The 25258-nt window shown below is 40.9% G+C and overlaps 1 long non-coding RNA gene across 1 annotated transcript in view; it reads right to left on the reverse strand.

The window, feature by feature from the left end:
- Window positions 1-25258, reverse strand: part of LOC141108048 (uncharacterized) — a 663317-nt gene that overhangs the window by 261864 nt on the left and 376195 nt on the right. Inside the window, exon 2 of the long non-coding RNA XR_012236039.1 lies at window positions 19872-19973. This is a non-coding gene — a long non-coding RNA (uncharacterized lncRNA). The remainder of the gene's footprint in view (window positions 1-19871; window positions 19974-25258) is intronic.

Genomic DNA, 25258 nt, shown 5'->3' on the forward strand with positions numbered 1-25258 from the left:
TGAATATTAATATCAAATTTAATATTATATTAATATAAAAAAGGCAGCATAGTTTTTACTAATGAATAGACTACAAAAACAAAAACACAGTTTATGTCATTCAGCGCAAGGGAAGTGATGAGATCAGTTGTGTCTCGGTGGGCATCGTTTTTTTTTCTATAAGTCGGTGGCCATCACTCATAGTGATTCTTGTGGACCTGCATTGCTGGATAATGTAATTGACGATAGATGTACAATGTGGGACTATTTATTTATTTTTTTGAATGAAGGACTTAAAATATGTTTGGGTGCTTTTATTACCCCTTGCTCATTCACATGGGGGAAGGCGATATTGGGGACCCCCTTATTGTTAAAGGGGGGTTCCAGGCTCCGATAAGCCCCCTTCCTGCAGACCCCAAGAACCACAGTTTTTTTTGCCATCGGGTAACCCTTAAAATTCATGCCAGATCCAGGACTATGGACAGTGGGAGATTCCCCCACACCGTTTTTTTTTTTCCCACATTCCTGCTCCTTTGTTTGCATTCACCTGTCAGCTGGGAATCCCTGGACAAGCAGCTACTCTGAGCTGGAATTGTCACATTTAGCAGTAGAAGGAATAAATGTTTTGCTGCAGCCTGCAGCCTGCGGTAAAATAAGGTGGAAAAAATGTGCTAAATACCACAAAATAAATACATTTATTGCATGCATTATTTTAGAAGTGATTTTTTAAATAAATTGCTAAAATTAGCAAATAAAACGTTATGTTTTATTTTACCACTAATTTTACAGCATTAATTTTGTTTTTGTTCAATGAGCCTGATGTGTTGAATTACGCCTCCCACGGCACCCCCCTGGATAGTTATAAAATAATCGAGAAGCATTCAATTTTCTCATTTTGCCCCCTAAAATTGACAGCAATAATATATATATATATGCACATTTCTGTTAATTCTTTATGTAGGTTTTTTTGGTATATGAAAATACAGAAAGAACACATACTGACACAAATATTTAGCATGTAAAATACTGAACACAACATAATAGTGTAGAGATGGGCCCCCGCACACACTTGTAGGGGTATTGGCCTGGGTGCAATCCATTAAAAAAGTAGGTTGAATACACAGCAGGCAGTAGGTGCACTCAATGGGGCTTACAAGAGGAGGAATTTTCCAACATTGTTTAATCAATGTCAATGTTCAGGATGAGAAAGGAGGGTTGTGCCACAATGAAATGTTGGCATTGAATAAACTAGATTTAATGGCACCAAAAAAAGTGTGAACAGAGCCATATTTTACAATTCTGGGGCCAAAAACTGAGATTGGGGTCATCATGTCTCTGGCTGTAGATAAAGGATTGGCTTTTGTTGGCTCTTTTTTGTTTTGTTTTATGTCTTTACCACTTTCTGATTATACTGATTTGTTTATATGACAACCCAAATAAAATGAAATTTTAAAGGAATGAATGCAGACCTAATATACATTTTTCCTAATAGTATGTGCCAGAGATAAGTGGTATTTTCTAAAAGTAAACCAAGAATGTTTCTTATAATTGCTAAAATTGCTGTTTTGTCTCTGGACCTCATCAGTGGATTTCTCTTCACTTGAATCTGCAGAACAGGAAGTGATAGAAAATCTCCCCAAAATGGGAGTAGACAATTGTTGGAACAGATGTCCCCACTGGAAGATTTAACCTCACCTCTTTTGACAAATGCAACAATTGTCAGCAAGACAAAAGAGAGTGTAAATCTACTTAATATGGAGAAAGAAAGGAATAAAACCCGATGGAGGTTATAAACCTTAAATACTCTTTCCCAAAAAGGAAAAAAAAAAGGTTTGGCTATGCATGTTTATTTTGCGGTCTTAAACTTTTTCTATTGTGCTTTGATTTTTTTCTAAAATGTTATCACATGTTACAATAAGCTCTTTTTGATATCATATTGGATAATTGTTCACACTACAGTAATATTAAAAGAGAAGTATAGGGTCATAAAAAACAAAAAACAAATGAACCTTATACTCACCTAGGTTGATGCAGCATCGATCCCATGCTGCATCTGTCCCCCACCATCTCTGCCTTGAGAACTGAGCGATCAAACACTAATCGCTCAGTTCTCCCATCCACTCTGAGTAGAGAGTTCTAACTGTCACTAGAGCGCTGGGCTGGGGAGGAGAGGAGCAGCTGGCTCAGTCTCCCAGCAGCGCATCTCAGAGGTTGAGCCAGCTGCGGATCCAGGCATCTGGATGGATCCCGACTACATGTATTTGGAAAATTCGAATCAATTTGAATACAAAGAAATGAATTAAAACAAAACAAAACAACTTTTTTGTTCTGGACATGTCTACTCATAGCATGTTAAATGTACTTGCACTTTATTTTGAATGCTTATGTATTCTCTTTGCTAAAAATAAGGAAAAAGAATACCCAATCATGTGCAACGAATAAAGAAACAGCAGTTCTGCTTGCACATAATTGGATGAAACAGAGTTCTGGTTGGGCTTTAACCACTTGCCTACAGGACACTTTCACCCCCTTCCTGCCCAGACCAATTTTCAGCTTTCAGCGCTCTCACACTTTGAATGACAGTTACTCAGTCATGCAACATTGTACCCAAATGAAATTTACGTCCTTTTTAATCACTAGTGGGTTTTTTTATTTTTTGTGCTATAAATAAAAAAAGACTGAAAATTTGGTGAAAAAATGCCCTTTTCTTTGTTTCTGTAAAAAAAATTTTGCAAATTAGTGATTTTTCTTCATAAATTTTGGCCAAAATTTATACGCCTACATATCTTCGGTAAAAATAACCCTAATTAGTGTATATTATTTGGTCTTTGTGAAAGTTAGAGAGTCTACAAGCTATGGTGCCAATCATTGAAAATTGATCACACCTGAAGTACTGATGGTCTCATTTCTTGAGACACTAACAAGCCAGGAAAGTACAAATACTCCCCAAATGACCCCTTTTTGGAAAGCAGATATCTCAAGGTATTTAGTAAGTCACATGGTGAGTTTTTTGAAGTTGTAATTTTTTTCCCAGAATTCTTTGCAAACTGAAGATTTGTCAGTGGCACAGGGGTAGAGGCTTCGCCCACCCAAACCTCTATGAAGTCTCTGGACTCCAGACCCTAATCTGGAAATTTACGAAACCCGGAGACAACAAAAAAAATTGTTTTCTCCATCCGGAAAAACATTTCTGGAGCCTTTCACATGTGAGACCCCTGTGTACTACAGTAGCAGGGCAACAGATCAGTCCAAGCAGTAGGCAAAACATAGTCCATAAAACAGGCCAGGGTCAGTTCACATGGAAGCAGTCCAAGCAGTAGGCAAAACATAGTCCATAAAACAGGCCAGGGTCCGTTCACGTGGAAGCAGTCCAAACGGTAGACAGCGGCATAGTCAAAATCAGGCCAGGGTCAGATCACGTGGAAGGCAATGGCATGGTTATTTGAGGAAGCATGGGAAATGGTCAGCGCAGATGATGAAAATGGGGAAATGGTTAAGAATATGGCCTAATATTTTAGGGATGTGTGATACAGTCGGAAGCATTCACCAATGCAAAGGCCGGGTTCGGAGGGACATTGGGGACAATGGTAGCTGGTATCTCTTCGAAATCCTCTTTTGCTGCATACTGGACATCTTTTTTGGCGTCATCGGCCTGATTCAGATGGTGGAAAGTAGTCCGGGAAGTGGCGCATGAAGTCGGCTAACAGCATCAGAGCAAAGATTTTCGGGGGGGGGGGGGTTCTTTGATGAAGAAATTTGATTGTTTACATTTTTTATTGGGAATGTTTTATAGCAAAAAGTAAAAAATATTGTTTTTTATTCCAAATTGTCAGCCTTTTTTGTTTATAGCGCAAAAAATAAAAACCCACAGAGATGATCAAATACAACCAAAAGAAAGCTCTATTTGTGGGGAAAAAAAGGACATCAATTTTATTTGGGGACAGCTTCGCATGACCGCGCAATTGTCAGTTAAAGCAACACAGTGGCGTATCGCAAACAAGTAGCCTGGTTATTAAGGGGGTAAAACTTTCTGGGGCTGAAGTGGTTAATGTATCCATTGATATATACAATACGCTCCAATAGAGAGACTCTCAATGATTAGAATTAGGACTGCAGTATACAGAGGGGCCTTGATGAGGCAGTGCGGTTTCCATAAATATTTGCAAATGTTGTGCAACTAAAACATCTGTTTTTAATGTAAATTGTTAGACAGTGTAATTTTTATATTTATTGGTAAGTGAACTGAGCAAAATTTTGTTTTGTGTGTATGGTGCAAAGCCCTTCCATGTGCACTCTAAAAGCTAGATATAAATTAGTTGGTTGCCATTTTTGTTGCACTTTATATATGGCCCTATTTTAGATTGAAATAAAACCATAGTAGAAAAAAGGTATACATTCTCTAATTTTCTTCACAGCATTATTTTTATTACTGGAGAACAGGTGCTCTATATATTCACAGAATACCATTTTTACATACAGCCCATGTTATTTACTTCAGTTGCAATTCTTCCTTTGGAAGTACACAATGAAATAAAGAGCTTTAAATCAGCACTATCAAAAAAAACTGGCATGGGAAAGGCAATTTTCCTGGGTGAATGCTCACATCCCTGCCAGCCTTTGTGAGTGTCAGTTGGGTAAACTGGTTTTCCATTGCATTAATCCTCCAGCTAACAGCACACTCTGACTGTAAAATAAAACGGTAAGGGAAACAATCCGCAAATGCAGGTGTACCGATAAAACGAGGCATAAAACTGTAGGATTACCTAGAGGAAATAATGGGAATGTATCCATATTTAACTGCTAGGCATAAAATCTCTTCCAGTCCTTTGAGCAACCTTCCTGCTACATGTGTGATATTAGTTTTTACATGATCATCAGTTCTAAAATGAACGCAGCTGTCAGTCTATATCATCTGTATGTGACGCTGGAAATCGTTGATTGGCCAGTAATTCTCACAGTTGCTGAAAATGACTGTAAATCCCTTTAATTTCAGTATTACAGCACCAGCCTAAAATTAGGAAGAAAGACAGGCCTGCATGAAAAAATGACCTTTCTCACTTCCCACAGTGAATTTCTCCTCCCACTTCTAACCTAACGCCATGGAGAGACAAGATTCAGAAGCAAACTGGGGTACAGATTGGTTCACAGCATGCTGCACTTATATTCATCAATGTGAGTGTAAAAAACATTACACTTGGAAGGTGAGACAAATTTACATGGCAGGAAGGAGCAAAATACTGACAGTTAGTTCAATTTGGAAAAAAAAAATATTCCACACTAATAATAATAGTCATGATTATTATTTGGTGGAACAGAAAAAGGCACAATTTATAATTTTTTTCCTAAACTACTGCTAAGCTAACGTACAATTTTTCTCAGCATTATACGTCGATTTAAATCTATTTGTTGCAGCAACAATGGACATTACCACAAGCACAGCAATGCAAGTTACACGCATTACGGTGCCAATCATTTTTAACAGCACTCCTTTGCAATGTGCTGCGGTGTGTAGAAACACACCACAGTGCATTTTGGTGCATTGTGACAAAAATTTTGTGACATGTCCGATTGATTTTTGGCGCTTTAGAGGTCCTTAAACCGCTTGTTACTCAAAAAAAATGGATCCTGTTCCCTTAAAGCATGTTATACAGCACAGTGCTTGTGCTGTGTAACCTGGCCCCTTCTATCACCTGAAATACCTGGCTGATCCTGCCTGGTTTTGCCCTCCCCAGTTAACTGACCATGGGTTATCATGGCTGCTGAGTCCTGACATCGTGGTCACTTTACGTGCCTTCATCGTCTAGAGCTCTCCTCTGTCCTCCTCTCCCACTCTTCTACCCCCTCCTCTCTGCTCTTCCCCCTCCCCTCCCTGCCTGTCAGCTCTGTATACTCCATGATCTTCCCCTCCTGCTGCTCTCATAATACAACAAGCTTGCAAAAATCCCCTCTGCTAAGTTAATAAATGTCCCCAGTGCATTTTTTATTATTTTTTTTAAATGCCGCTGTGTGCCTGATTTCATAGCGCTGATTGGCACTCACCTGACCGGCCGCCTCTCTTCTTCTCTCCTCTGCTCCTCCTGGCTGAAGTCAGTGGGGGTTTCTCAGCTGTCAGCTCGAGAAAGGAGAGAGGTGGCCGGACATGTGAGCGCTAATTGATGCTATGAAATCAGGTACACAGCGGCATTTAAAAAAAAAGAAAAAACAAATGCACTGGGGGCATTATTTAACATAGCAGAGGGGATTGTTGCAAGGTTGTTTGCATGGCTTAACAACCACTTTAATAAATATTGAATGACCGAATTCTGATGCATATGTGGCCGCTCTTTCACAACAGAAATCGATCTATCGCAAAAGGAAGGAGGACATGGAGAGAGAGAGAGTCTCAGAAACATGTACTGTCCATACTACCAATACCAGATCAGAAGAGATGATTATGCAAGTATTTCTATGCTCTAATAGTTTAACTGCAGCTTCCCTATAGCTTCTCTAGTGTATTGGAGAATCCCCATGATAAACAGTATCTCTGTCCTACTGTCATCTAACATGCACAGTGGCAGATATCTAGGACTGCGTTTAAGGCTGGTTGGATGATAGCTAGAGGGTCTCCTCACCACTGCAAACCTTGTCTTTAGGTCTCCGACACAAAGACAGGTGCCACATCATCCTCAGGGGCCCATGCAATGGGACTTTGCTGCAACATCCATCTGGAGATATCTATAAATAGCTTTATGTACCCGCAGAGGCACAACTAGAACCTTTAGGGTCTGGTGCAAGAGACCCTGACCCCTTACTGTCATCCCCACCGTGGATGAACACCAGGGTCCGATCGCTAGTGCTACCTTTGCAACCCTGGTAGACCCTGGGGGGTGAGAGTGGGGCCAGAAGAGTACATAGGGGCCAGGGGGAGCAAGACTTGGATAGGAGGGGAGGCGGGGACAACATATAGTGGAACCAGTCCCCTCCATTTTCCTTCTCCTGCAGCTGTTGAATGCCTGTGGGTGGGATAGGCTGAGAAGCCAGGTGTCCAGAGGAGCCGCATGGGCCCCCTGGAGCATGGGGCAGCTCGTAATTATGACCCCTGCGACCCCTGGCTTATCATGCCTGGTTCTGCCCTCACCTCTGTAAACTGAACACGGTATATCAGCCCTGACACCGTAGTCAGTTTACGCAGCCCTGCTCTGTCCTTCTATGTCCTCTCCCCCCTCCCTCCCTCCAAGCTCCTGTGTCAGTGCCCTCCCCCTCACCTTCTGCTGCTAAAATTACTTTTATTGTTTCATATAATCCTCTCTGTGTCCTAATGACAGGTGCTCCTGTCTCTGTGTTTTATTAAAAAAATGGCTTCTTTACCATATTTCACAACATCTCCTGGCGATACGTGATCAGCCTGCTCTCTCTCTCCTTTCCTCCTCTTGTCCCGACTGACGTCAGGGGGGGAATCTCGGCCCCGCCCACTGCATCTGTCAGACAGGGAGAGGAAAGAGCTGTCCGGTCACATGATCACTGGGAGACGCTGGGAAATACGGTAAAGAAGACATTTCATTTATAAAACACAGAGACACTAGCACCTGTCATTAGGACACAGAGAGGATTATATAAAGTAGTCCAAGTGGGTTAACAAACACTTTAATGTTATATGCTGCTTGCAGTAGTTCCTCTGCTTCCATTACTTTGATTACTGATTCATTTCCCAGGAAGAGAATCCCCCCTGTTCACAGAGGCCCTGTATCGGGCGGAGGCACTGCCAATTTTATTATCAATCCCGTTCTTTCGCTAAGGTTCTGGTCCTCCTATTTACCTACAGGTTTAGCGCAATGTCCTTTTTGGGGAGGGCCATTTCTCACAATTCTCCCCAAAAGAGGGCTACACAATGTGTATATTACATATAAACATTATAAACAATGGAAAACATATGTGATGGTACTGTAGCTTCCCAAACAATTGGGAATGTCTTAAATGTTACAATGAAGTTTTACGTTATAATGGGTCACGGACAAAATGAAGGATCATACTATGATTACGGGAAGTCCAATAATATTATGGTGATTGGCTGTTGAGCTGACACATCAGAGCTGAGCTGTTCATGAATTGAAAAAAAAATTCTAAGTTGCCAACCCAGTTGCGGACTCCTTGCGGCTCACAACAATACAGTCCATGTAAGTTAGTGCTGCCTGAAAATGAATGTTGCAGCACATTAGAGAAGTGTAAAAATTGATTCCTTTCTTAGCTAGGTTAAAACTAACATTTACCTAGATCCTGTACATACACAAATGTGCCATAGGACTTTGGATCCTAACAAAGGTATGCAGTACATCTACGCATACATGGGGTTCCCAGAAATTCCCATGCACATGTGCCGTAGGGTTCTACCAGGACCTAAAGGATTGGCAGAGCCCTTCCCCACATCTACAGTATGAGTGTGCCAGAATAATAAAAATGGTGGTGTGAGAGGGGGCAAATCTGCTGTAAAACCAGCATTCAATCAGCACTTGCAACCAATAGCTGCAGCACTGATCTGCGTATTCTGATGGGGAGAATACCCCGCTGTCAGAATACAATAGAACAGCAGGAGAGATCCCTGCTTCCGGATCACTTGTGCTGATGTAGGGATCTGTCAGTTTTTTCATTTCCAAAAAGCAAAAAAAACAAAGCTTCATACCCTAAAGAAGTAGTCCTTAAACATATTGGAAAAAAACATGCCCCTTACAGAAAACAGCCCAGAGTGTCAGATTTTTTTTTGTGTTCAACCCCCTGATTGAAAAGACAAAAACAAAAAATTAACATGTATACCAAGCATAACTTATTTGAGCAGAGAAAAGTCATGTCTCCTCCCCTGCTAGACCCGTGTGGCAGAACTGTGTAAATCTCAGAACTGGAAGGACAGAAATACAAAATTTTGCCAGATAAAACTGTTCTTGTATTTGTCTGAGTATTTAGATGTTTGTCTGGAGCTCAGCTTTAAAGTGTTACTAGAGCCAGCACCCTGCATTCACTATATCTGGTCTCCCATGGTACACAGGACATGGAAATGCTATAATTTTAGTAAATATAAACTGCTAAATACCTTTTCTCATCAGCAGTATATAGCAGTCTTGTTAAATGGTTAAATCTTGTAGGAGGAGATTTCATTCTACTCTGACTGTCCTATGAGGCTGCAGGACACCTGACCCTTTGTCTGAACAGTGTTGATTTGCCCTGTGCCGATCATATCCACCCTCCAAAGACAAAAAAACTCTAGCAATACACACCAAACTAAGCATGTGCAGAGTGACTCCAAAGGCTCTGTTCTATCAGGAGATGGTTTGGGGACAGTGGAAGAAGGGGAGGATCAGAAAAGACAGGATCAAACAGCCTTTTTACACAATGCAGAGGATTAATCCCTTAGGTTCCACAGTGAGAATAACAAGCATGCTTTACTGCAATATACACACTGATTTAACTGTTGTGGGTTTAGTAACACTTTAGGTAATTTAAGACCGTCTGTGCCATTATGTCTATGTGTGGAGAACAAGCAACTCCCAGTCACTAATAACTATTTCATCTATACTGATATGTGATCACCAGGACTCATAAACCCCTGGAATTATGCTATGATTGCCAAACAGCCAGATGTGGATAAATACATGCATAACCAGATCTCAGCCCATCCACACTAGCGAACCACACCGAATGCACAGCCGCTAGTGTACACTGGGGGACACCATGCCAATGTGCTGATTCTGGGGCATTGGGCTGTGTAGTTTTTTCACAGAGCTTTGTTGAAATATCATGAGTGACATTTCAATAAAGTTTAAATCACTGCAGTGGTGATGAAATACGGTAGTTTGCGTCAATACCCCCTGCGCTGAAAAATAAAGGTACTCCAGGCCATTGTATTTTTACCTTGTCTTTGAGTTGGAGCTGCCTGGAAAGCTGACAGCTTAGTGCATCAGGTGGGAATGGCCCTAACATTTGGGGTCGGCTGCTTCTGAACCCAGCTGTATCTTGTAGCTCAGTGGGTACAGGTACAGTCTGCTGTCTTAATTAATCCTGTGGTGGTTGAGGCAAGTTATGGATATTGATCAGCATATGATTCGAATAATAGTCTGTAATACTTTCTGCAATAAAAATGAAAAAACCTCAGTCTTACAGCAATTACAAGTTCCAAGTGTCTATGTTGGTAATATTATAGTCTGTGCCTGGGACTTGGTACATTACATCTAATTTAAAAGATCACAAAGAAACAAAAGAGAATTCTTATCTAAATTGGGTATTGTGTCTCACAGTGAAAGCTGATAAACACATTGAGCTGTTTGGGATCTTCATATGAAGGTAATTAAACAGATAAGATATCGATTGTGGCTTTGTCTGCACAGTAAAGTGAAGAACTTCCAGCAATATATTGAACATAGCAGGACAGGAGCCAGAGCTAAGGATGTACAGTATAAAGGAAAATAACGTCATATTTTACCATTTGTAATTCAAGCTGCAAATGTACTTTAAAGGATATAAAAAAAAATTGTATGCTGATAACTGTATGTGGTAAATACTTACAATGGCAGTACTTAGTGAACTCCTCTTTAATTCATGCGGTTTTATGTTTCTCTACACATTTATATGCAGGCCAAGCTCTTCAGCAAAAGGGACTGTGACATGGCTTAAGAAAAAAACATTTACACTTCCAGCAGTTCTTACCACAGTTACCTATTATTCAGTGGTATAAATCCTCTTAAAATAAATAGGTGCAATGGCTCAGACACCCCTGCCCATGTTATTGGTTGTCGCAAGTGCTGTCACTTTTGTTTGAAAAAACATTTTAAAAAATACATAGCCATTTGTCCAGAGAAAATGCATGCATATTTATTCTGTGCAAATGAGGAAAAAGAACAGTGTTATTAGGCTATTTCATGTGCTAGTTGAACGTAGTCCATTGATTTAAAATTGAAAACACAGCATTTGGCCACTAGATGGGGCTCAGTATTTACTTAGCGGCATCTAAGTGGCCAAAACCAGTACTTTGTGTTTTAAATCAATTGAAGACATTCAACCAGCAGAGGAAATAGCTTAAAACAATTTTTTTGCTCAGTTTGCACGGAGAAATGTACATACACTTTCACCCGGCAAATTGCAATGCAAATTTTTTCCCAACCTCTACCTTTAAGTACTGTATCAACACACATTGCATCCGGCAGTGCGGGCGCTGGCACATACTTGCAGCAAAGTTTTCGGAGGTTTAACTGGAAGGTGAATTTGAAAGCAAAAGTCAGCCAGAGAAGATGCCTGGCTCGGCCAGACATGTAAATCTGTGTCATTGGAAATGGCTATCTGTATGTATGTGCGTGCATGTTAATAAAGAGGGTGTAATGAATCATATGGGGTGCTCCTCCATGTATGGTACATACTCCTGATCCCTGTGCTTTGTGCATTACTTTTACTCCTGACCCCTGCAATCTGTACATTACACAATCCAGACCCTGGCACTCAGCATATTACACACCCCTGATCCCATTACTTTTCACATTACACACTCTTGTTCCCATTACTCTGTGCAAACTGTTGGCACTATATAACTCCTGTATAATAATAATAATAATAATAATAATAACACACTCCTGACCACATTACTCTGCACATTAGACACGTCTTAACCCATTACTCTGTACATTACACACTCATGCTCTCATTACTCTGCACATTACACACTCCTGACCTCTATACTCTGTACATTACACACTCCTGTTTCCATTACTCTGCACATTACACACTCCTGACCTCTGCACATTACACACTCCTGACCTCTATACTCTGCACATTACACACTCCTGGCCTCTATACTCTGCATATTACACACTCCTGACCACATTACTCTGCACATTAGACACTCCTTACCCCATTACCCATTACTTTACACACTCCTGCTCTCATTACTCTGCAAATTACACACTCCGGACCTCAGCACATTACACACTCCTGACCTCTATACTCTGTACATTACACACTCCTGTTCCCATTACTCTGCACATTACACACTCCTGACCTCTGCACATTACACACTCCTGACCTATGCACATTACACACTCCTGACCTCTATATTCTGCACATTATACACTCCTGGCCTCTATACTATGCACATTACACACTCCTGACCACATTACTCTGCACATTAGACACTCCTTAACCCATTACTCTGTACATTACACACTCCTGCTCTCATTACTCTGCACATTACACACTACTGACCTCTATACTCCGTACATTACACACTCCTGTTCCCATTAATCTGCAAATTACACACTCCTGACCTAAGCACATTACACACTCCTGACCTCTATACTCTGCACATTACACACTCCTGGCCTCTATACTCTGCATATTACACACTCCTGACCACATTACTCTGCACATTAGACACTCCTTAACCCATTACCCATTACTTTACACACTCCTGCTCTCATTACTCTGCACATAACACACTACTGACCTCTATACTCTGTACATTACACACTCCTGTTCCCATTACTCTGCAAATTACACACTCCTGACCTCTGCACATTACACACTTCTGACCTCTATACTCTGCACATTACACACTCCTGACCTCTATACTCTGTACATTACACACTCCTGTTCCCATTACTCTGCACATTACACACTCCTGACCTCTGCGCATTGCACACTCCTGACCTCTGCACATTACACACTCCTGACCTCTATACTCTGCACATTATACACTCCTGGCCTCTATACTATGCACATTACACACTCCTGACCACATTACTCTGCACATTAGACACTCCTTAACCCATTACTCTGTACATTACACACTCCTGCTCTCATTACTCTGCACATTACACACTACTGACCTCTATACTCTGTACATTACACACTCCTGTTCCCATTAATCTGCAAATTACACACTCCTGACCTAAGCACATTACACATTCCTGGCCTCTATACTCTGCACATTACACACTCCTGACCTCTATACTCTGTGTATTACACACTCCTGTCCCCATTAGTCTGCACATTACACACTCCTGACCTCTGCACATTGCACACTCCTGACCTCTGCACATTGCACACTCCTGACCTCTATACTCTGCACATTACACACTCCTGACCACTCTACTGAGTGTATTAAACACTCCTGTTCCTATTACTCTGCACAGTACACACTCCTGACCTCTGCACATTGCACACTCCTGACCCCTCTATACTCTGCACATTACACACTCCTGACCTCTATACTCTGTGTATTACACACTCCTGTTCCCATTACTCTGCACATTACACACTCCTAACCTCTGCACATTACACACTCCCGACCTCTGCACATTACACACTCCTGACCTCTATACTCTGCACATTATACACTCCTGACCTCTATACTCTGGGCATTACACAAGCCTGGCCCCTGCACTCTGCACATTACACACTTTTGACCTCTGTATATTACACACTCCTGACCTCTATACTGTGGACATTACACACTCCTGGTCCCATGCAGCTGTGTGATATGGAGACTAGATAGTCATATTGCCAACATTGCTTACATGCGGCCCATGAAAAGCAGTGAGGGTGATCAGAGAGAGTTAAAGAGAAATCGTAAGAGCCCTGCTTTTTCCTGCATCGGATGTTTGTTACAAGGAAAGAAGACACCATTCCTCTTGACTAATTTAAAACTTAAATTGGCCATACGGTCATAATGTAGCCACTCCCAAAGTAAGAAATGTTTTGAATGCTAGCAGGGTAAATTATACAGTCGTGACAAGTTTATCTGAATTCAGCATGTACAGATGACACTGCAGGCATTGATTATCTCTGGGTAGAACAACAGTCATCAGGACTGCAGGTCATGGAGGACCACACCAATAAGCTAAAGGTTCACATTGGTATTCCACTACAAACACTTCTGTGATGAAATCAATTCTAGTTTCATATCCAGCTTACCTTAACTTCACATGGCCTATACCTCTCTCTTCATTTTATTTAGTTTTATGCAGGTCCTGGAATTCCCAGTTGACCCCCAAAGTATTTTTTATTTTTTTTACTTACACTGCAGAACAACATTGTTCCTTGTATTTTGCAAGTTTTAACCACTTCCGGACCGCCACATGCCGATATATGTTCTCACTTTGAGGACGGATATCGTTGTTATGACAGCAGCTAGCTGCCATAACCCTGGTTTCACCATGTTCGGCCTGCGGTCCGGTACAAGATAAAAGTGGTCTCTGCGGCGGATTCGCTGCAAGATCACTTTTATCGGCGGCGGGAAAGGGACACTCCCTCCCGCCGCGATCCGGTGCCCTCCACCGCATACCGGAGCTGTCGGCAGGGCGGAGGCAATTGGATCCTTCCCGAGTGAGGAGAAGATCTTCCATCAGGGATTATATTTGTACTAACAATCACTTTTTGTATGTGGTGTAAACTGAATATGAATTGTAGCCTTTTTTGGTATGGATAATAAAATGTTGAAATTTTAACAGATATGAGTTTGTGGTGCCATTCTCTCTTTGCCAACCAATATCAATGAATTTAGGACGAGGCACAGTTTTTCAGATCGTGTCCACAGTACCATTCTGTACTTCTGCCCTTCCATTATACAAAACATCATATTTATCTAAAGGCTGTGCCAAGAAATTTCACAAAGTGTGGGACATATGGGTGGAATCCCCCTACACTAATGCTGACTCTCCAGAAGACTAGTTAACATGTAATTGGGTACTTACTGTTGACATTGTGGTGGAATTTTACATTTATGTTCTATTTGGGGAAGTTGCTTCTGCGGTCTTGGCTCTGGGAGAGGGCATATTTTATCATTTAATGAGTCAAGCTCTGTACAATGTCTGGGAGGAGGATCGATTGGTAATATTCCTATTATTTCAGCCTTCACTGGCGGTTAGGGCGTAACAACTGTTTTTACATAGTTAGTCAGGTTGAAAAATTACACAAGTCCATATAGTTCAACCAAGAAAAAAAATCCCATATACACAATCTTTCACCCATAGTTGATCCAGAGGAAGGCGAAAAACCCCAGCAAAGTGTGTTCCAATTTGCTACAGCAGGGGAAAAAAAATTCCTTCCTGATCCCCCGAGAGGCAATTGGATTTTCCCTGGATCAACTTTATCTATAAAGGTTAGTACCCAGTTATATTATGTACATTTAGGAAAGAATCCAGGCCTTTTTTAAAGCAATCTACTGAGCTGGCCAGAACCACCTCTGGTGAGAGTCTATTCCACATTTTCACAGCTCTTATTGTGAAGAAACCTTTCCGTATTTGGAGATGAAATCTTTTTGCCCCCTTGTCCTCTGTGATGACTTAAAGTGAATAACTCAATGCCAAGTTCACTATATGGACCACTTATGTATTTATACATGGTGATCATAGTACATAGTACCCCCTTAATCTCCACTTCTCAATAGGGAATAGATTCAGTTCCCCTAATCTTTCCTCATAGCTGAGCTCCTCCATGCCTCTTATCAGTTTGGTTGCCCTTCTCTGCACTTTCTCCATTTCCCCTATATCTTTCTTGAGAACTGGTGCCCAAAACTGAACTGCATATTCCAGATGCGGTCTTACTAATGGTTTGTACAGGGACAAAATTATCTCTCTCTCTCTGGAGTCCATACCTCTCTTAATACAAGAAAGGACTTTGCTTGCTTTGGAAATTTTGGAAATTTGGCATTGCATGCTATCATTGAGCTTATGATCTACCAAGTCCCCCAGATCCTTCTCTACTATGGATTCCCCCAGTTGTACACCCCCTAGTATGTATGATGTATGCATATTCCTAGCCCCCAAGTGAATAACTTTACATTTATCAACATTAAACCTCATTTGCCACTTAATTGCCCAATTAGACAGTGCATTAAGGTCAGCTTGTAAATTGGAGACATCCTGTAAGGACTTTATTCCACTGCATAGCTTAGTGTCAACTGCAAAGACAGAAATTTTACTTATAATCCCAGACCCCTTATCGTTTATAAAGATATTACAGTAAGGGTCCCAACACTGAACCTTGGGGGTACACCACTGATAACCTTAGATCATGCAGAGTAAGAATCATTAACCACTACTCTCTGAATATTGTCTTTTAGCCAGTTTTCTATCCATTTAAAAAATGATCTTACCAAGTCTGTAGACTTTACCTTACACATGAGCTGTGTGTGGGGGACTGTGTCAAAAGCTTTTGCAAAATCCAGGTATTCCCCATCCACAGCCACCCCTCTGCCAAAGGTTTTACTTACCTCCTCATAAAAAGAAATCAGGTTTGTTTGACAACTTCTGTCTTTCGTGAATCAATGCTGTCTGTTGCTTAAAATATTTTTTTCCAGCAAGAACTGGTCTATATGGTCTTTTATTAAACTCTCCAGTATCTTCCCGACTATAGAATTTAAACTAACAGGTCTATAGTTACTTGGTAAAGACTTTGATCCCTTTTTAAATATGGGCACCAATCCAGTGATACCATTCCAGTCATTAAAAAGTCCCTAAATATTATAAACAATGGCCTTGAAATTTCAGAGCTCAATTCTTTTAGGATCTGTGGGTGGATGCCACCTGGTCCAAATGCTTTATCCACCTTTATTCTGTTTAAATATTTCTGGACCATATCACTTTTAAGCCATTGAGGATCTTTTGGGGCTGTGTCCCTACCACCCCCCATTATGGACACGAACTCCCCCATGCTCCTTTGCATACAAAGGGATGAAGAAAGTATTTAATATATTTGCCTTCTCTTTGTCTCCAGTCACCCACTCTAGATTTTTTTGGGGGTTTGTCCTTCTATCTTTTGCAATCTGTCATTCGTTTTTATTTTTGCATCCTTGATTTCCTTTTTACATATTCTGTTATATTCTTTGTAACATTTAAACAATGATAGCATTCCTTCATTTTTATATTCTTTAAAAACTTTTTTTTTTTTATTTATAGCCATTTTAACTTTGGCCATGAGCCACATAGGTTTAATTTTTAGCCTTTTAACATTATTGTCCATGGGAATATACTATGCACACAGTCTATACTTTGAAGAATTCCCATTTCTGTTCTGTGTCCATTAATGCCAATATTCCCTCCCAGTCTAAGTCCTGGAGAGCAGCACTCATCCTTGGAAAATTTGCTCTCTTAAAGTTAAGTGTTTTTATCTTACCCGTATGTGCTTACAGCTGACATTAAATTAAATCATGTTATGGTCACTGCTACCCAGATGATCTATTATATGAATATTGGTAATAAGCTCTGCATGGTTTGAGATTACCAGGTCCAACAGAGCATCATTCCTAGTCGGGGCCTCCATAAACTGAACCATAAAATTGTCTTGTAATAGGTTTATACATTTTTGCCCTTTAACTGTCTCAGCAGTGCCATTACTCCAGTCAATTCCGGGTAGTTAAAATCCCCCATTATTATCACTGTCCCAGCCCTTGCAGCCCTTTCCATCTGTGCAAGGAGCTGAGTCTCCACCTCCTCACTAACACTGGGAGGTCTATAACAAACTCCAATGAAAACCCTTGTAGTACGCACACCCCTGTACAGTTCCACCCATAATGCTTCAGACTCATCACACTCTCCATCAACTAGGTCCCCTTTCACACTCACTTTGAGATCACTTCTCACATAGAGACAGATCCCCCCCCTCCATTTTACCCTGTCTTTCCGAAAGAGAGCATACTTTTGATAGGAATAGGTTGTTTTTGTTTAGTTAGGTTATTTTATGTTGTGTATTTGAGCCTGGGTATGCCCAATAGGCTCTGTTTTATACATGTACCTTGAAAAATTTCAATAAAAACAATTTTCAAAAAAAAAAAAAAGTTCTAGCAGTACAACACAATACATAGCAATCCATTATTGTGCATTGCAGTGCACAGCTATGCCGGTCCATTTGAAATGTGCATTTGGGTGACATTCAGAATGAATTGAATGAATTGCACAGCAGCACACCAACATGCATTTTACGTGCTTTTACATTACTGTAACACGACAGTCCCCCCCCCATATGCACCCGCCCACCGCCGTTGAAGTCACAGCAGAGCGGGCGGGAGGAACGGAAGGTCTACAGGGGAGCGGCAGCTGCCCACCCCTCCCCCAATGCACTTGTCTGCCACAGAACCCACAGCATTGAGGAGGTCGGGAGCAAACCCAGAAGAGGAGCCCACCCCCAACTTGGCCCATCCCTCCACAACACTCAGTTAAGGTAGGGGGAGATTATGGGGGGCTGTGATGTCAGAGAGGAGAGCTGTGATATGGGGGGGTTAGCTGTGATATGAGTGGCTGTGAGAGGGGGGAACTGTAATACTGGGGGGGTGTGATGTGAGAGGGTGAAGCTGTGATGTGATATGGGGGGGTGTGATGTGATATAGAGGGCTGTGATGTGAGAAGGGGGGGCTGTGATATAAAGGGTTGTGATGAGAATGGGGGGGGCGCTGTGATATGAAGGGCTGTGAAGGGGGGCTGTGATGTGAGAGGGAGAAGCTGTGATATGGGGGGCTTTGATTTGACAAGGGGGAAGCTGTGATATGAGGGCCTGTGATGTGAGAAGGGGGAGCTGTGACATAGGGGGCTGTGATATGAAGGTTTTGAGATGTGAGGGCTGTAATGTCAGGAGGGGGTTGTGATTGCAAAGGGGACTGTGATGTGAGGGAAGGGTCTGTGATTGCAAGGGGGGCTGTGATGTAAGAAAGGGGAGCTGTCATGTAGGGGGGCTGTGATGTGAGAAGGGGGAGCTAAGATATGGGGGAGCTGTTATGTAAGAGGGGGAGCTGTGATATAGGGGGCTGTGATGTGAGAGGGGGAGCAGTGATATGGGCAGGCTGTGATGTGAGAGGGGGCTGTGATGTGAAGGGGGAGCAGTGATATGGGCAGGCTGTGATGTGAGAGGGGGGCTGTGATGTGAGGGGGGGAGCTATGATATGGGCAGGCTGTGATGTGATATGGAGGGGCTGTGATATGGAGGCTGTGATATGGGCCGGCTGTAATGTGAGAGGGGGGCTGTGATATGGGGGAGCTGTGACATGAGGGGCTGTGATATGGGGGGAGCTATGATATGAGGGGGCTTTTGTATGAAGGGTTTGTGATTTGAGGAGGATAGCTGTGATTTCAGGAGGGGGTGAGCTGTGATATGGGGGGCTGTGATTGCAAGGAGGACTGTTATGTGAGGGAGAGGTCTGTGATTGCAAGGGGGGCTGTGATGTAAGAGGGGCTGTAATGTGAAAGGGGGTTGTGATATCAGGGGGGCTGTGATGGGAAAAGGGGGGCTGGGGACACTAATGTAAAGGGGGCTGTGATGTGAAAAACCTGAGTCATAGAAGAAAAATTAGATTCGGACCTCCGCAGAAAGAAAATGTTTCCAACCGGACCTCTGTGAATTTTAATTCAGTACCCCTGTTCTATTTGATATACCCACTGTTATTATTCTTGATGCATGATCAGCAGCCTGATTTGGAATTCTGGCAGTGAAGACACTTGCCAATAGGGTTTCACTGTTTGAGCGCATTTGTGGACTGATATAAGCAGCAAAGTTTTATAGAACAGCAAAGTTCAGAACAGCCACGGTATTTTTTGTAACTAATTTCTGCAACATTAATACTAAATTTTATTGCTTCACCAGCATAAGCCATGTGCCATCTTTAAATGTCAAAGCTTTGTATTCCCAGGCCAGCACTGTTAATTAACAATCCACTTACTTCTCCACATCTATAAAATATAACAACATGCAGTAACAGTCAGGCACCATTATGTTATATCACACAGCTATTCATCTAATTTTATCCACCAAGGTAATGAAAGCATCACTCAATGCATCATGTTCCTTGTATATATTATTCCAACATCTGAGATAAAAACAGCATGAAAAATACGGACAGCAGCCTTGAACCACAGATGTGTGATGGAAAGTAGTAAGAATGTTCTACTTACACTTTTACCTCTTGCATATAAAATATTGCTGTTTATGTTCATGTTGCTTGTGTTTCACAAAAGTGCTTCAAGTAGAAATTCACCGGGCAGCCATCTAAATGTCTAACAACAAAACAGTAATTAATGTTAGGCACAATACTGCAACCTAATAGGAAAAACAACATAGTGTACAAACTCTAAATATACAGTGTCTTGCAAAAGTATTCAACCCCCTTGGCATTTTTTGTGTTTTGTTGCCTCACAACCTGGAATTAACATGGATTGTTTGAGGATTTGCATCATTTAATTTACAAAACATGCCCACAACTTTAAAGATGTTTGTTTTTTATTATTGTGAAGCAAACAACAAATAGGACAAAATAACAGAAAAAGTCAATGTGCATAACTATTCACCCCCCTAAAGTAAATACTTTGTAGAGCCACCTTTTTCAGTTATCACAGCTCCAAGTCGCTTTGGATAGGTCTCTATGAGCTTGCCACATTTTACCACTGGGATTTTTGCCCATTCCTCCTTGCAAAACTGCTCCAGCTACTTCAAGTTGGATGGTTTGCGCTTATGAACAGCATTCTTTAAGTCTGACCATAGATTTTCTATTGGATTGAGGTCTGGGCTTTGACTAGGCCATTCCAACACATTTAAATGTTTTCCCTTAAACCACTCAAGTGTTGCTTTAGCAGTGTGTTTGGGGTCATTGTCCTGCTGGAAGGTGAACCTCCGTCCTAGCCTCAAATCACACATAGAGTGGTACAGGTTTTGCTCAAGAATATCCCTGTATTTAGCACCATACATCTTTCCCTCAACTCTGACCAGTTTCCCAGTCCCGACTGCTGAAAAACATCCCCACACCATGATGCTGCCACCACCATGTTTCACTGTGGGGATGGTGTTCTTTAGGTGATGTGATGTGTTGGGTTTGAGCCAGACATAGCGTTTTCTTTGATGGCCAAAAAGTTCAATCTTAGTCTCATCAGACCAGAACACCTTCCTCCATACATTTTGGGTGTCTCCCACATGCCTTTTCACAAACTCAAAATGTGCCATTTTGTTTTTTGCTGAAAGTAATGGCTTTCTTCTGGCCACTGTGCCATAAAGCCCAACTCTATGGAGCGTACGGCTTATTGTCGTCCTATGTACAGATACTCCAGTCTCTGCTGTGGAACTCTGCAGCTCCTCCAGGGTTACATTAGGTCTCAAATGTGTGAAAGAAGCAGTCGCAATCCAATGACGTCATCTCTAAAAAGCTTTATTGAAAACCAGAGAAAACACATGAAACATGACAGTCCCACCAAACACTGCCCTTCTGATGTGTTTCTTACCAACCAGAAGCCCCAGTTTTCTGGACACAATTAAGTATTTCCAGGCCTGCACCCAAACTCCTGATGCGACACTATCACAGACTGGAGAGTGATGGCAACACATTGACACATATACACATAAAGCCTGCAGATGCCCTTGTTCCAGAGATGCAACATGCTTTAGATCCTTTGGCAGGTGTGGACATTTTCTCACTGGCCTCTCTAATGATTGAATGAGCAGTGTTGCAACCATGGTCATATATAATTTCACACCATACACAGGAATTTTATTGTTTCATACAATGTTTATATATACTGTATATATATATATATATATATATATATATATATATATATATATATATATATATTAATCAATGTATATCTCTCTTCCTCTCTCTCTATCTCTCTTCTTATCATATTACAGCTCCCTAGGCAGCAGCTGTGAGGCATATGCATTTGATTTTTACCAGTTTTTAAATTACTTTCCTTTATCCCTTCTTTCCCTATTGACTGGAAACTTTTTTTTTCTATTAATTGGCCCCAGCAAATGGAGAACAAAAAATTCCAGCCAATCAGGAAGGAGAGAATGATATTATTGTAGAAAGTCAAACTAAACACAGGTTGGAGATCAACCTTTTTGATAATAAAGTGAATTTTTACAGAGTTTTCACAGCTACTATCTAGCAAATTCACAGCTGCTATCTAACGATTTGGTATATTGTAGCTGATATGAATGTAATTTTGAATGGCACTCCAATGTACTAAACCAACGCACACCTGATGCACCTGGTTGCAGCACATCACAACCTACTGTAATGTACTAGTGCTACATCAACATATATGGTGCAGATTTGGTATGCTGTGGCACGTTAATGAATAGCTTGCCTTAACTCAGTGAACCTTATTTGCATTCAGGGTTGCTCACCCTTCTCCTACAAGCCTCTCACATTAGGATGACCGGCTGTGTCAGTACAGCCGCTGCATCCCCTGGGCACCCTGGTTGAAAAAGGCTGTTCTATAACATAAAAATACATTAAAAATTACTGCAGTTTTTAGATTCCTGACAACATCTACAAAACTTGTAACTAACAAAATATATTATGTTTTTTATTGTTCTTAAATAACTGATCCTCTTTATGTTCACTTCTAAATGATGAAATAATGTTAAGCGACACAACGCTTTATTCTTTGCAAATACAATGTAAAATTACATCTTTCAATGAGGATTCAAGGTCTATGTGGAAAGATAACAAGGATTATACCTTTATTCTCTCTTTCAACAACCATGTGATATATAAGAGCGATATAAAGCAGCAGCATAGCCTCACGGGGAGGCCTTGTTCTGTAGCTAGCTATGTAGGGGAACATAGGAAAAAAAACCTTTGCCTTTACTGACTCATAAAACTGAAGATTCAAAGCTTATGAGCTCCTTTGAACTATGGTTCATTAAGTGCTTATGGCACTAGAGACATTAATCGAGGACCGTGATCAACTTGATTTTTTATTTATTTTATGTCCTGAAGGGGTGTCTAGGGAAGTGTTTCACCTGAAATGCACTCAGCTGTGTCCATGATTTGCCAATATTTTCCAGAATTTCAGAATGAAATATACTGGTATAGTGTGAATAGTGGTGAAGCATCCCTGTGTCTCTTCAAATATTCAGTCAAGTATTTAAATGAGTATCTGTTTGACACTATTTGACATAGACACAAGTTCACTTCCCTTCACCTCACTTTAATAAATCAGGTCAACTCTGCTTGTCCACTTATATCTTGCATGCAACAAGCCACCATCCTGGGTTTCTGCGTCACGGCCCCTGTAGACCACGTCTCTTACTATTTATGGAAATTGCAATTACTTTGACACAAAAGACTTTCAAAGGTGATTTAAACAAAAAACATTTAAGTGTTGCATATAAAAGAGAGAACGGTGATACGATTCACAGCAGGACCACTACTAAGGAGCAGCAATAATATCTACTACTAAGATACCTTTATGACTTTGTGATTTCTAAATTAACAGGCTGATGATCATAAACATCCTTGGCAAGTGAAGAGTACCTGATATTTGGGAAATTTCAAATTCCTTCATTTTTTGCCATTTAGTCCCTCTAAAATATACAGTATATGTGCCATGCTTTATGCTATCTGTTCTATTTAGAAAAAATAAATGTCATGTTAGAAGAATATACAGAATGAACATGCATACAGGGTGTCAACGTATCATCTAACATGTCCCAAAGCTGAAAATGTTATATTTTGCCATAATAGCAAACTACAAGGTCTTAGAATCTCTGCCTCAGATGCATAATGATATCAGAGGTGACAATTTTTGCTGCAAGGTGTAAGGAGATGTATGCATAATTTCTATGCTACTTTATCTGCAGGCCTAAATAGTGACCTATGTTCCTTTTTTTTTTTTTTTTTGGAGAGATTCAGTGAATCGTGGAAAGGTCAGGAACAGCATAGTATTCCCAAAGTGTACAAAGTTATTTCAAGAGGGGAATCAAGTGAATGAAACATGATTTGCACTTGGTAAAATGTATGTTAAGCTTCTAATCTAGTTTTTGATGCTTTGGAAAAATTAATTAACAATTCTGTTAATTTATTAACCAGTCTTGTATCTTTGGCATACTGTGCCACGCTTTAAGATCACTCTACTGCAGGGTAGTCTTCCTGGTCAGGATTGCAGACTAATGCCTCGTACACACGGTCGGATTTTCCGATGGAAAATGTGTGATAGGACCTTGTTATGGGAAATTCCGAGCGTGTGTAGGCTCCATCACACATTTTCCATCGGATTTTCTGACACACAAAGTTTGAGAGCAGGCTATAAAATTTTCCGACAACAAAATCCGTTGTCGGAATTTCCGATCGTGTGTACACAAATCCAACGCACAAAGTGCCACGCATGCTCAGAATAAATAAAGAGGTGAAAGCTATTGGCTACTGCCCCGTTTATAGTCCCGACATACGTGTTTTACGTCACCGCGTTCAGAATGATCGGATTTTCCGACAACTTTGTGTGACCGTGTGTATGCAAGGTAAGTTTGAGCCAACATCCGTCTGAAAAAATCCTAGGATTTTGTTGTCGGAATGTTCGATCAATGTCCGACCGTGTGTACGGGGCATAACAGTGGTGAGAGCCGATGGTGCAGAGGACGGTCTATGTGGACAGCTTTACCCCGGATGCCTGCATACTTAGATGTGCCTCTTTTAATCATCAACCATGTGAGTTGCTAAATGTTGTGCTAAATGTTGTGCCTTTATTAAATGTAACCATATTGCTACACTTAGACCTTAGTGCCTCTCTTCTCTTTTATACTCTGTAGCTCCTGATAGATTTTGCTTCTAATCCCCTTGTGGAGGCTGCCATTTGTGGATGGACATTTTATGGTTACACAACCTATCACATTGCTATAATCTTTTTATATGGACTATAAACTGAAGGACTTATGAATAAATGGTTGTGGAACAAATCATTTGAGTTTCCATTATTTCTTATGGGGAAATTTGCTTTGATATACAAGTGCTTCGGATTACAAGCATGTTTTACAAGCAAGGTTTTACTGTACAATAACAGTGGTTAAACTAGAAAAGCATATGTTTTTAAGTAATTTTACATATTTTTGTTTAGAGAATCTGTAAAACACAAAATAATTTTTGCAAGATATTGGGGTTGATTTACTAAAGGCAAATAGACTGTGTACTTTACAAGTGCAGTTGCTACAGAGCTTAGTGAATGAGGTAAAACTTCACTTTGCAAGGAATACCCAATCACACATAGGGAACACTTAAAAAAAGCACATGCGTGGATGATGGAAGTCAACAGCCCTTCCCCTTTTTATAAGCTATGGAGCAACTGCACTTGCAGAGTGAACAGCCTTTTTGCCTTTAGTAAATCAACCCTATATCACCAACAAAACCTTCTTTGTCTTTAAAACACAATGGGGTTGATTTACTAAAGGCATATAGACTGTGTACATTGTAAGCAAAGTTGCTTTGATTCAGTGGGAGACACATTCATTTCACACTACATATTCTAGGGGGGTATCACTTCTAATACACAAAACAGTGCAGTGGGAATGT

The sequence above is a fragment of the Aquarana catesbeiana genome, linkage group LG01 (genome assembly GCF_042186555.1).
Source record: "Aquarana catesbeiana isolate 2022-GZ linkage group LG01, ASM4218655v1, whole genome shotgun sequence".
Taxonomy (NCBI): Eukaryota; Metazoa; Chordata; class Amphibia; order Anura; family Ranidae; genus Aquarana; species Aquarana catesbeiana.